Consider the following 12,373-nt stretch of genomic DNA (forward strand, 5'->3'; position numbering starts at 1 on the left):
TTCAGACCAATGCCAAGAGGGCACTTCCTGCACGTCTTAAAGCATGGGTCTACATAGGAGCAAGCAGGCATCTGTCCAAGTATGTAGGTCCCAAGATGTACAGGGTTTTGTGCTTCAATGCAAGCTCCTTGAACTTGGCTCCGTAGCATACAGCCAGGGCAGTTTTTTTTTCCACCTAGGCAGGATGTGCTTCATAGAGGCTGTCCCTGAGGTCCACATTCCCCTTCTGAGTTACCTTCCAAGGGCCACATGCCAGGGGTGGTTGGGGCCAGAGGGAAATTGGGTGGAACAACTAATGTGCTTAGTTGCAAGAGGCATTGTTGTTGTTTAGTTGTTTAGTCATGTCCAACTCTTCGTGACCCCATGGACCAGAGCACGCCAGGCACTCCTGTCTTCCACTGCCTCCCGCATTACCAGAGGCATTACCAGAGTTCAAAAAACACTTGAGGAGGAATAGAAGCAGGTGTGACTTGCGGGGAGTTGTGAGGGCCAGATTGGGAATAATAATTATTATTATTTATTATTTATACCCTGCCCATCTGGCTGGGCTTCCCCAGCCACTCTGGGTGGCTTCCAACAAAATATTAAAATACAGGAATGCATCAAACGTTAAAAGCTTCCCTAAACAGGGCTGCCTTCAGATGTCTTATAAAAGTCTGGTAGTTGTTCTCTTTGACATCTGGTGGGAGGACGTTCCACAGGGTGGGTGCCACTACCGAGAAGGCCCTCTGCCTGGTTCCCTGTAACTTCTTGCAGTGAGGGTCAGAAGGTCCTCAGATCTGGATCTCAGTGTCTGGGCAGAACGATGGGGGTGGAGACGCTCCTTCAGGTATACTGGACCGAAGGCTAAATATAGCCTTCCTGACTAACAGCCAGCAGAAGAATCTTACACTCCATAAATCTGTCTAATCTTCTTTTAAAGCCATCCAATTTGGTGGCGGTCACTAGCTCCCGAAACAGGACTCCCTTCAGATGTCTTCTAAAAGTCAAATAGTTATTTATTTCCTTGAGATCTGAAGGGAGGGCGTTCCACAGGCAGGGCTCCACTACCAAGAAAGTCCTCTGCCTGGTTCCCTGTAACTTGGCTTCCTGCAGTGAGGGAACCGCCAGAAGGCCCTTGGCGCTGGACCTGTGTCCGGGTAGAACGAAGGGGGTGGAGACGCTCCTTCAGAAGGCCAGAAGGGCCACATTTGACCCTTGAGTTTGAGCTTCCCCAGTCCTGCACTAAGCCCACCCAATGCCATGGCTACAGTCACTTCCCCAACAAAATTGTTTCTCCAGCAAGGAAGAGCAACCTCGGCCTTCTGCCTTCCTCTATGCCAGCAGATGCTGTCGATACATGATTCCAACCCAGAAATAATGTCAGTTGTGTCAATTAGGCTTAATTGGGGGGAATTAATTTTGCCTGCCTGGGTTATACAACTGAGCAGAAGCCATTGGGGTCAGCCTCAAGGCGGAAAAAGGCAAACTGCTTTGTGCACAGTCTCTGAGCCTGATCGGTAGTTTCTCTATTGATATCTCTCTCCTTTTGATGCAATTTTAATCACCAATAAATTCCCTGCCCCAGATTACGTGCCTGACAAGAGCCCACCGTAATGGTGACAAATCGCTTTCCTTTTGAATCATTAAAGGCAGGTCTGGATAGAGGCCCTCATATTTGCATACGTGTATCCTAAAGTACATTGGCGCTTAATAGCATGACTCAGGAGTTGGGAAATGTTCCAGGCTAATAAAAGAAAGAGCTTTAGCCGCACCTATGGCTGCTGTGGTTATATATAATGGGAGGTGATTTAATGGGGGGACTTTGGAGTTCAACAGCTGAGTAATGAGAAGCAGCCCACTCTAAGGGAAAACTAGGAATGTTCAGGGTACACTGGCAAATGGCATCCCTGAACTCACATCTTGGGAATACAGGTCGAAAAGATCCATCATGGCTTCCACAAATCAGCCAGCAGTCAGTTCTTGGATCCACTTCTTGCAACCAAGTCCAACATTTACATTTTATTAACTTTCGGCTTGAAATTTTGGTGGGCAAAAGCAGAGGGAGGTAAAATCCAGGCATCGTTCCAAGGTGGGCACTAAAATCGCGATGGGGAAGAGTACCAGCATGGTGGGGGCAGCAGCAGAGTTCCTCCTCTTCTTGGCCACCCAAGAATGTCCCTTGGAATGACCTGAGAGAGAGGAGAACGGCAGACACATCTGCCACACTAGATAGAGGCCACCATTTCATCCACCCATCATTTTTACTCCACGATGTCCTTGGTTGTCTTACAAGGAAATGGAATTTGGGTGGTGGGGAGAGACGGCTGCTCCATGGGGATTTTAAACCTATTTAGAGTGTGCAGATTGTAAAGGATTTCCCCTCTAAAAATGCGCACAGACTCAGGATGGAACAGTCCTTCTCGTCTACTCGTGTGCAACGGCTACAGATGGGATCAAGACTATTAAACTCATACTTTCTCTGCAGCAAAAGAGAATCTTGAAGCAGTACAGGCAGATTAGAGGCTCTCAAGTTGTTGTTGCTGTTATACCCCGCTGTTATGTACTGAGTTGAATAGGATCCAAAAGGCAGCAGTCTGATTGGTCCTAGAACAATAGGGTCCAGGATGCAGCAGTCTGATTGGCCCACAGGAGCCACCCAATCCAGCTCCAAGTGGAAGTGAATCCGCAACCTGATTGGCCTACAGGTGAATCCCAGAATTAGCCAATCACGTGGGGCCCATTGTGTAAATAAGGTATATAAAGCAGACATTCTGGGGGAACTTCCATTCCTCCTCACCACTATGAGCTGAATAAAGAGAATGAAATCCACTCTCGACTCCGAGTATATTTCACCCGCCTATCTGGCTGGGTTGCCCCAGCCACTTCCCTACACAGTTGCTGTCTTCAGGTGTCTTCCACAGGGAGGGTACCACTGCCAAGAAAGCCCTCTGCCTGGTTCCTTGTAACTTCACTTCTCGCAGTGAGGGAACCACCAGAAGGCCCTCAGAGCTGGACCTCAGTGTCCGGGCTGAATAATATAATTACAAGTAACAACAGGGCATTCACATGTTATATTCACTGGGTGTACAATCAGGGTACGTGCACAAACAAACACTTGAATTGTATACTTATACAGCTTTTTTCATGAATCAATAACTCTAACCTTGGCGAGGTCATTCATCTCCCATGCTTCCAGCCAATGGCTTAGAAGAAAAGGAACTCACCCTATGAACACCTGGTATCATTTAATAAATGTCACCTTCAAGTCCCACAACCTTTTTTTCAGAATCTAACAAATCTGTCCCATTAATACATAAAACTAAAGTGGAGTACTTGCTCATCCAAGTGGGTTTAAAAAAATCCTTCTGCATTTGGTGGAGTGGAAAGCAAAGAAAGAAAGAGGCAAAGTGGATAACATCCATACTTGTGGATAACATCCATAGGGGTTTCATTTCTCTTCCCCTCCTCTCAATATTGATTATCAAGCAAGAGAGAATGAATTATTTGATGTTACAAAGGTCAGTGAGAGGAGACAGCAAAGTGATCATTCACCTCCCTTTTGTATGTACTGAACAGGTGTGGAGCCTGTGTACAAACCTGCAAGTTTACACTCTTTCGCACAAAACACTTGTGTGCATGTGTCGAGACTGCACCCTAATACTTTCAGAGGGTACTGGGCCAAATGTAGTATAAACACTGACAACTGGGAAACACTGGCCTGCGAGTGCTCCAGTTGGAGAACAGCCTTTATCGAAGGTGTCATGGGCTTTGAAGATGCTCAAACTCAGGACGCAAAGGAGAAACGTGCTAAGAGGAAGGCACACTTGGCAAATCCACAACTCCCGCCTGGAAACCAATATCCCCACTGTGGAAGGAAGTGTGGGTCCAGCCTCCACAGTCACTTACAGACTGATTGTTAAAACCGTGTTTATGGAAGACAATCTTACTCGGATACAGAGCGGATCCACTGAGCAATGGGCTGGTTTGTTCCAAGCGCCTGACACTTACAAGGCAGCTTCACATGGTGAAGTCAAGGGAAAGATCCCCATGTCAGTGTGGCTCCAAGTCAGGCATTTCTTCCCAAGAGAAAGTGGAGTGGGAGACAATGCCACCCATTTTAAGTAACTCACATAAGCCTCTGTAAATCTGGGAAAGGGAAAGAACCACAGATCTCAAGAGCCAGGTCTGAAGTCAACTCATTAATCCCCTTAGGTCTCATGTCACAAAAGCTTTGCGAACTGGAGGGGATTTTCTAAATACCTTTGGGAACCAGTGCATTAAAAAAAAAAAAGTTAAATGATTCTGCTTTTGTGCAGGTTTGGGCACATTTAATGATGCGAAGGTGCAACATGCATCTTTCCCCACAAAGATAAGTGCACGGAAGCAGAAGAGAAGCACAGTCTGCCCATTCTGGCCCCAATCCAATCACAGCCATGCGCAATTTAGTACAGTGGACCCTCGGGTTACGTAACTTTCAGGTTGCAAATGCGGCAAACCCAGAAGTATATACACTTCCGGGTTTCGCCATACGCGCATGCGCAGAAGCACTCTATTGCACCGCGTGCGTGCGCAGAAGCGGCGCATCATTTTGCAGACTTTTCTGGGTACATAAGGACCCCCAGAATGAATTAAGTTCATATCCAGAGGGTCCACTGTACAGGATTTGGAGTCTCCAGACAGGCCGGCACCTTACAGTAAATGGACAAAAGTACGAAGATTCACAAAATGTTTAGGGGTATGCGTCCCCCCCAGGGGAAAAAAATGCCCTTGGTACCAGCAACCCGGTTTCAAATTCCTGCTTGTCCAATTCAGACATTCCCTATGCTTTGCTCATGAAAACTTGGAAACTTTCTTTTCAGGTGTACATCTCTCCCCTTTTCCACACTAGTAGTAACTTTATTTTAAAAATCCACTAGAGGGTGCTCTATCAACAGCAAAAAACCTCTGTACTCCGTCTGAGAGTACACAGGCTTAACTGGGTGTTTGGAGAGGCTTAGATGCCCAGGGTGGGTGAGGAAACCCAGCCAGATGGGCGGGGTATAAATAATAAAATGATGCTGCTGCTGCTGAGATGATTGATGATGATGATGATGATGATGATGATGATGATGATGATGATGATGATGATGTCTCCTGGCTGCCTGTGCCTTGTAATGTCTTGGTAAATGCAACACATGTTATTTATTTATTTGATACTGAAACATGGACATCATCTGTGTTGTGCCACCTTAAGCAGCCATGGCTCAACCCCCCCCCCCCCCAAGAATCCTGGGCACTGTAGCTTCTTAAGGGTGCTTTGAGAGTTGCTAGGAGACCCCCTATTCCCCTCACAGAGCTACAGTCCCAGAGTTTCCTATGAAGAGGGATTGACTGTTAAGCCACTCTTGAGTTGTTCCTGTTGTTTAAATCATGTGATCTGCTTGACCCTTCTAGTTTCGTCCCTGGATCAAGCAACATCAAGTAGTATCACATTAGCGGAGAACCAGGGAGCTCAACCAACAGCCACGCTGGCAATATTTTGCATGCATCTCAACGGTAACCATAACAGATACTCAGAGCCACCTTAGGCATCAATCTCCTGGTTAGTGTTTGCACTTCCATTAACTTTAATTATTCAGAGGCCGTGGGGAGGAGTCATGCAGCTTCACCATATCCCCTGCAGGAGATCATTAGGATTAGACAGGTGATAGGATACTGAGCCATTAGGAAAATTGCATCTATTACAGACGACTGCACAAGGCCACCTCTGCCACTGCCTCTTTCTCTCTGTCTCACGTGCGTTAAAACCCTCCATAAACCCACTTTCCCGTGAAACCTTCAACTTCCTCAATTCTTCTCCAAAGCTAAATCAAGCCACAAGTCTCTGGGACTTCATTTTCTCACATTTATCCTTTGTCACCCTTGCCATTTCACTGTCCTCCACACCAGTTCTTCATTATGTCTCCTGCAATGAAATGAAATGAAATGAAATAGGCTGTCAATTCATAGGGAAAGGGGTCTGTCTATGGGGACTCCATAGGATGCCACTACAGTGGTACCTCGGGTTACATACGCCTCAGGTTACATACGCTTCAGGTTACAGACTCCGCTAACCCAGAAATAGTACCTTGGGTTAAGAACTTTGCTTCAGCATGAGAACAGAAATTGCACGGCGGCGGCGCAGCAGCAGCAGGAGGCCCCATTAGCTAAAGTGGTGCTTCAGGTTAAGAACAGTTTCAGATTAAGAACGGACCTCCGGAACGAATTAAGTACTTAACCCGAGGTACCACTGTATATGTTGATGGTACGGGGGGGGGGGGGCGCAGTCTGTGACAGAAGCACATTCATTCCTTGCCAGCATGTAAAGGTTTCAGCATATATTTAAACCACACATGTAAAGCTTCCCCCCAAAATCTTGGGGGTTGTAGTTTACCCTTTACAGAGCTACTGTCCCCAGCACCTTTAACATACTACAGTTCCCAGCATTCTTGGGTGGGGGGTCATGTGCTCTCCATGGAGGTGCAGGTCAACTCTGTGTCCATGGCAGCTGTCTACCAGCTCCATCTGGTATGCAGGCTGAGACCCTACCTGCCCGCAGACTGTCTCGCCAGAGTGGTGCATGCTCTAGTTATCTCTCGCTTGGACCACTGCAATGTGCTCTGTGTGGGGCTACCTTTGAAGATGACCCAGAAACTACAACTAAGTCTAGGCTAGACTGGTGACTGGGAGCGGCTGCCAAGACCATATAACACCGGTCCTGAAAGACCTACATTGGCTCCCAGTACGTTTCCGAGCACAATTCAAAGTGTTGGTGCTGACCTTTAAAGCCCTAAACGGCCTCGGTCCAGTATATCTGAAGGAGCGTCTCCACCCCCTTTGTTCTACACGGACACTGAGGTCCAGCTCCAAGGGCCTTCTGGTGGTTCCCTCACTGCGAGAAGCGAGATTACAGGGAACCAGGCAGAGGGCCTTCTTGGTAGTGACGCCCGCCCTGTGGAATGCCCTTCCATCAGATGTCAAGGAAATAAACAACTACCTGACTTTTAGAAGACACCTGAAGGCAGCCCTGTTTAGGGAGGTTTTTAATGTTTGATGTTTTATTGTGCTTTTAGTTCTGTTGGGAGTCACCCAGAGTGGCAGGCGAAACCCAGCCAGATGGGCGAGGTGTAAATTATTATTATTATTATTATTATTATTATTATTATTATTATTATTATTATTATTTGGTGTGCATGCAGCCTGACTGTAAACAGTTTGAAAACTGCAGCTCTATGCTAAAGAGACCCAATTATTTAAGACTTCCTTTATGGGGAATATGATCCACACAGCCTTGATCATTTTACTCTTTCCTATGCCTTAATGATCTCTGCTATAGAGCCATGGCAGTGGAGAGTCAGAAAGCACAAGTCCCTATCTGTAATCAAAATCCCTCTGAAAGCTGCCTCTTGCACTTTAAGCAAATGAAGCAGGGAGGGGCGTGGGTTGCAGGAAGATCAATCTGCCCCTCAAAGGTAGGGAACTCAATGTCACTTGATCCGTCCGCTTCAGCATCCTGAACAAGACACCATGGCAGGTGTTCTCCTTGGACGTATGAAGATAGCTCCCTCCCTCTTTCTTTCTTTTTCCCCCTTTCCTTTTGAAGAATGAAATTGCAGCTTCAGATATCCAGTCTACTCTGGATATCTGGAAAGGTGCACACCTGACATGTTACCTTTCTGGATGTGCACACAGTTTTCGGGGGAAACAAATGGATATCTTTGGGCACCGTTATGTGAGAAGACAGGGTGGCGCTGTGGTCTAAACCACAGAGCCTTGGGCTTGCCGATCAGAAGGTCAGCGGTTCAAATCCCCGCGACAGGGTGAGCTCCCGTTGCTCGGTCCCTGTTCCTGCCAACCTAGCAGTTCGAAAGCACGAAGTGCAAGTAGATAAATAGGAACCGATCCGGCAGGAAGTGAACGGCGTTTCCGTGCGCTGCTCTAGTTCGCCAGAAGCGGCTTAGTCATGCTGGCCACATGACCCGGAAGCTGTAAGCTGGCTCCCTCGGCCAATAAAGCGAGATGACCGCCGCAACCCCAGAGTTGTCCATGATTGGACCTAATGGTCAGGGGTCCCTTTACCTTTACCTATGTGAGAAGACCACAGGTTTATTTTAGTGTCTGTATCCACTGGGAAGCCACAAAGCAGGTACCGCCACAATCATGTTGGCATAAGCAGATTGGTTTACTCAGTGCTTTTTTCTGGGAGGGGGGACCCCTAAACATTTTGTGAATCTAGTTTTGGCCTCATTGACGGGCAATATTTCAATATGAGTAGGAAAATGAGAGTATCCCTAAATTTTTTTAAGGAAAAAAGCACTGGGTCTACTAAAGCACTCAACAGCCTCATGAAAATTCATCTGTGAATTTCTCTGAATATACACATTTACAGAGCAATTCCCCCAAATGTAACACACTAGCAGGGAGTGCCTGACACTGCCCAGGGATTTGTAGAAACCCAAAAATGGTGTGAGCTTCGAACCTCTCAAGCAAAGAATCAGGCGCAATCACCCCAACGTCACATTTAGGTCCACCATCTTGATTTAAAATGGCTTCTGGCACCCAAACCATCCATGAAGACCACTGGCCCCACTATGGGAAGCTTTGTGCTGAGTTTGGTGATGATATCTCAAGGGTTATCGAGCGGCGCCATATTAATAAACACATAATATTGACAAAGAGTGGAACAGGAAATGTGAGGCTCTGGTTTTCAGCTGCACCTGGGCACCCTCAATTGTGTGGAGCTACAATCGTAGTAGTAGTAGTAGTAGTAGTAGTAGTAGTAGTAGTAGTAGTACTAAAACATCATCCCATCATTGAAGCCAGGGGTGTGTGTGTTAAGAAATGGTATATTTCTCTCACAGAGTCCAATCCACAAGCCTGTGTGGTGTAGTGGTTAGAGTGTGGCACTAGGACCTGGGAAACCAGGGTTCAAATCCCCACTCAGCCAAATGAGACTCACTAGGTGACCTTGGGTCAGTCCCTCCCTCAGCCTAACCTACCTCGTGGGGAGGGGGGTAGGATAGCAATGCAATAATGTTGTTGTTTAGTCATTTAGTCGTGTCCGACTCTTCGTGACCCCATGGACCAGAGCACGCCAGGCACCTCTGTCCTCCACTGCCTCCCGCAGTTTGGTCAAACTCATGCTGGTAACCTCGAAAACACTATCCAACCATCTCGTCCTCTGTCGCCCCCTTCTCCTTGTGCCCTCCATCTTTCCCAGCATCAGGGTCTTCTCCAGGGAGTCTTCTCTTCTCATGAGGTGGCCAAAGTACTGGAGCCTCAGCTTCACGATCTGTCCTTCAAGTGAGCACTCAGGGCTGATTTCCTTAAGAATGGATGCGTTTGATCTTCTTGCAGTCCATGGGACTCTCAAGAGTCTCCTCCAGCACCATAATTCAAAAGCATCAATTCTTCGGCGATCAGCCTTCTTTATGGTCCAGCTCTCACTTCCATACATCACTACTGGGAAAACCATGGCTTTAACTATACAGATGCAATAATAGTATATAATAATAATTTATTATTTATACCCCGCCTATCTGGCTGAGTTTCCCCAGCCACTCTGGGCAGCTCCCAATCAAGTGTTAAAAACAGTACAGCATTAAATATTAAAAACTTTCCTAAACAGGGCTGCCTTCAGATGTCTTTTAAAGATAGGATAGCTGCTTATTTCCTTCACATCTGAAGGGAGGGCGTTCCACAGGGTGGGTGCCACTACCGAGAAGGCCCTCTATCTGGTTCCCTGTAACCTCACTTCCCGCAATGAGGGAACCGCCAGAAGGCCCTTGGAGCTGGATCTCAGTGTCCGGGCTGAATGATGGAGGTGGAGACGCTCCTTCAGGTATACAGGACCGAGGCCATTTAGGGCTTTAAAGGTCAGCACCAACACTTTGAATTGTGCTTGGAAACGTACTGGGAGCCAATGCAGATCTCTCAGGACCGATGTTATGTGGTCCCAGCAGCCACTCCCAGTCACCAGTCTAGCTGCCGCATTCTGGATTAATTGCAATGCAATCAATCAATAAACCAGTGCATAGGGCATCTAGCTGCCCATCAGTTTTGCTAATATTTAATAAAATGCCCTTTCAACTTCTTGCGGCTTTCTCATTCTTATTTATTTTCATTAGGTAAAATGCCCCGGAGATAACATTCCTCTTTTTCCCCCGAAGGGAAAGAATAACTTCCATCTCCTTGAGTGGAAAATATTTTCTTTTATGGTGACTATACAAATGTTTTGTGCATTTTTGCTTTATAAGAACAGCAGATTTTCATGATCAACCCCCCCTCCCTCCCTCCCCGACACGTGATGCCGAGAGCAAGGGGCTGTTTTTATTCTTTTGAGCCTTATTTATGAACAACAGTTGTGCTCGCTACCTCCAGAATTCAGATGCAGGCCTCTTATTGAACCAGTGTCAGCGGGGTGTTGGCCAGTCACCTTTAAGCAACAGAGAAGGGCAAATTCCCCAATTCAAAGCAGAACCATACCCTGATGGGGAGGCAGCTGGGTGACCCAGGAACAAAAGAAGCAGCCCAACTAGCTCAGCATTGTATACCCTCCAGCATCCTGCTGATCAAAATTGGGACGGCCGGGTTTTTTGGTCCTGAGCTCTCACTGGAGACAGGTGATGAGAACGAGACAAAAAAGAGTGCTTTTTGGGCCGGCGTTCTGGTTTGAGCCAGCTAATCTGTGCCAGAGGACTGGAGCAAAAGACAGGATATTCCAGAATCCAATCAGAACCCAGATTGGCTGTTGTATTTCTGGGATGTCCTGTGGTTGAGTGGTATGGCGTTATGAACACTGACGAGCTGTGGCCATCCAGGGCTTCAGGCAGGGGGTATTCTGGCCATCCTACCTGGAGGAGCTAGGGGGTTATCCTGGGAACTTCTGCATGCACAGCAGCACGGGAAAACATGTAGCTCCTCTGCAAACCCACACCCAGTAATCAGGGCTGTGCATGCAGTTTCTTCACTGGAACAGGAACTGCACATGGACAACCCAGCACTGCAATACTGTACCTGCTTTGCATGCAGAAGGTCCCAAGTTCAGTCCCAGCATCTTCAGGTAAGGAGATGCTCAGGGAATTATAGATGGCCTAGTGTCATGGACCGGCTGGATGCAGAGGAGTGGTTGGAGGCCCAGCTGGGGAACCCCCAGGGGCAGGCACCATTAAACGCCATCTCCAACTCCTTGAAAGATTCCATCAACGGTGTCTCCAAAAACATTTACACATCACTTGGGAAGACAGGCGAACTGATGCCAGTGTACTGGAAGAAGCCAGTGTCGAAGCAATGATTCTTCAACATCAACTTGGTTGGACTGGTCATGTTCTTCAGATGCCTGATTATTGCCTTCCAAAGCAAATACTCCATTCCGAACATAAGAATGGAAAGTATAATGCTGGTGGTCAACAAAAGAGGTTTAAAGACTGTCTCAAGGCAAATCTTTAAAAATGTAGTATAAAAACCGACAACTGGGAAACAGTGGCCTGTGAATGCTCCAATTGGAGAACAGCCTTCCCAAAGGTGTCATGGACTTTGAAGACGCTTGAACTCAGGACGAAAGGGAGAAACATGCTAAGAGGAAGGCACGCTTGGCAAACCCTCACTGGGATCAACTCCTGCCCAGAATCCTATGTCCCCACTGTGGAAGGATGTGTGGATCCAGAATTGGCATCCATAGTCACTGACAGACTCACTGTTAAAACCGTGTTCATGGAAGACAATCTTATTTGGCTATGAGAGATCACCAAAGGAGGAGGAGGAGGAGGAGGAGGAGGAGGAATGGTTGGAGGTTCCAGCTGGGGAACCACCCAACATTGTGGGTGCCTGGAATGTGTCCGTAACATCATACACATCCATGATATCACACGTCGCAGCAGCAGGGCTCACTCCATTGAGCAATGGAGTGCCCCGCTTCAGTGCGTGACACATTGGGTCTCCTGGCTGGGCACGCACAGTGAAAAATTTGCGGGTGCCTCAGCCCCCCAACCCCTGGCCCCCAGAGATGGTGCCTATGCCCAGGGGAAGGAGGCTCAGAGGCAGGGGATTGGTGGTGGGATGATGATGAGTGGTCAGAGGGAGGATCAGAAGCAGACCGGGAGGAGGTGTCAGAAGCCGAACAGGCAACAGGGTGTTGTGAGCAGGAAGAGGCTGTGACAGAGAGCAGTCCAGACTCAGAGGCAGAAGCAGAGGCTGGAGATGAGGGGGGTCAAGAGGCAGAGATAAAACAGGCTGCTGAAGGATCCAGGGAGTCTCCCCCTCCTGCTGCAACCAACTCCCCTTCCCCCTGGTCTCCCAGGACCAGAAGAGATATGAAGAAGGCAGAGCAAGGGACAGGCTCAGTGAAGAAGTCTCAGGTTGCTTGGGAAGGAAC

Source organism: Podarcis muralis, chromosome 9, assembly GCF_964188315.1.
Source record: "Podarcis muralis chromosome 9, rPodMur119.hap1.1, whole genome shotgun sequence".
Lineage (NCBI taxonomy): Eukaryota > Metazoa > Chordata > Lepidosauria > Squamata > Lacertidae > Podarcis > Podarcis muralis.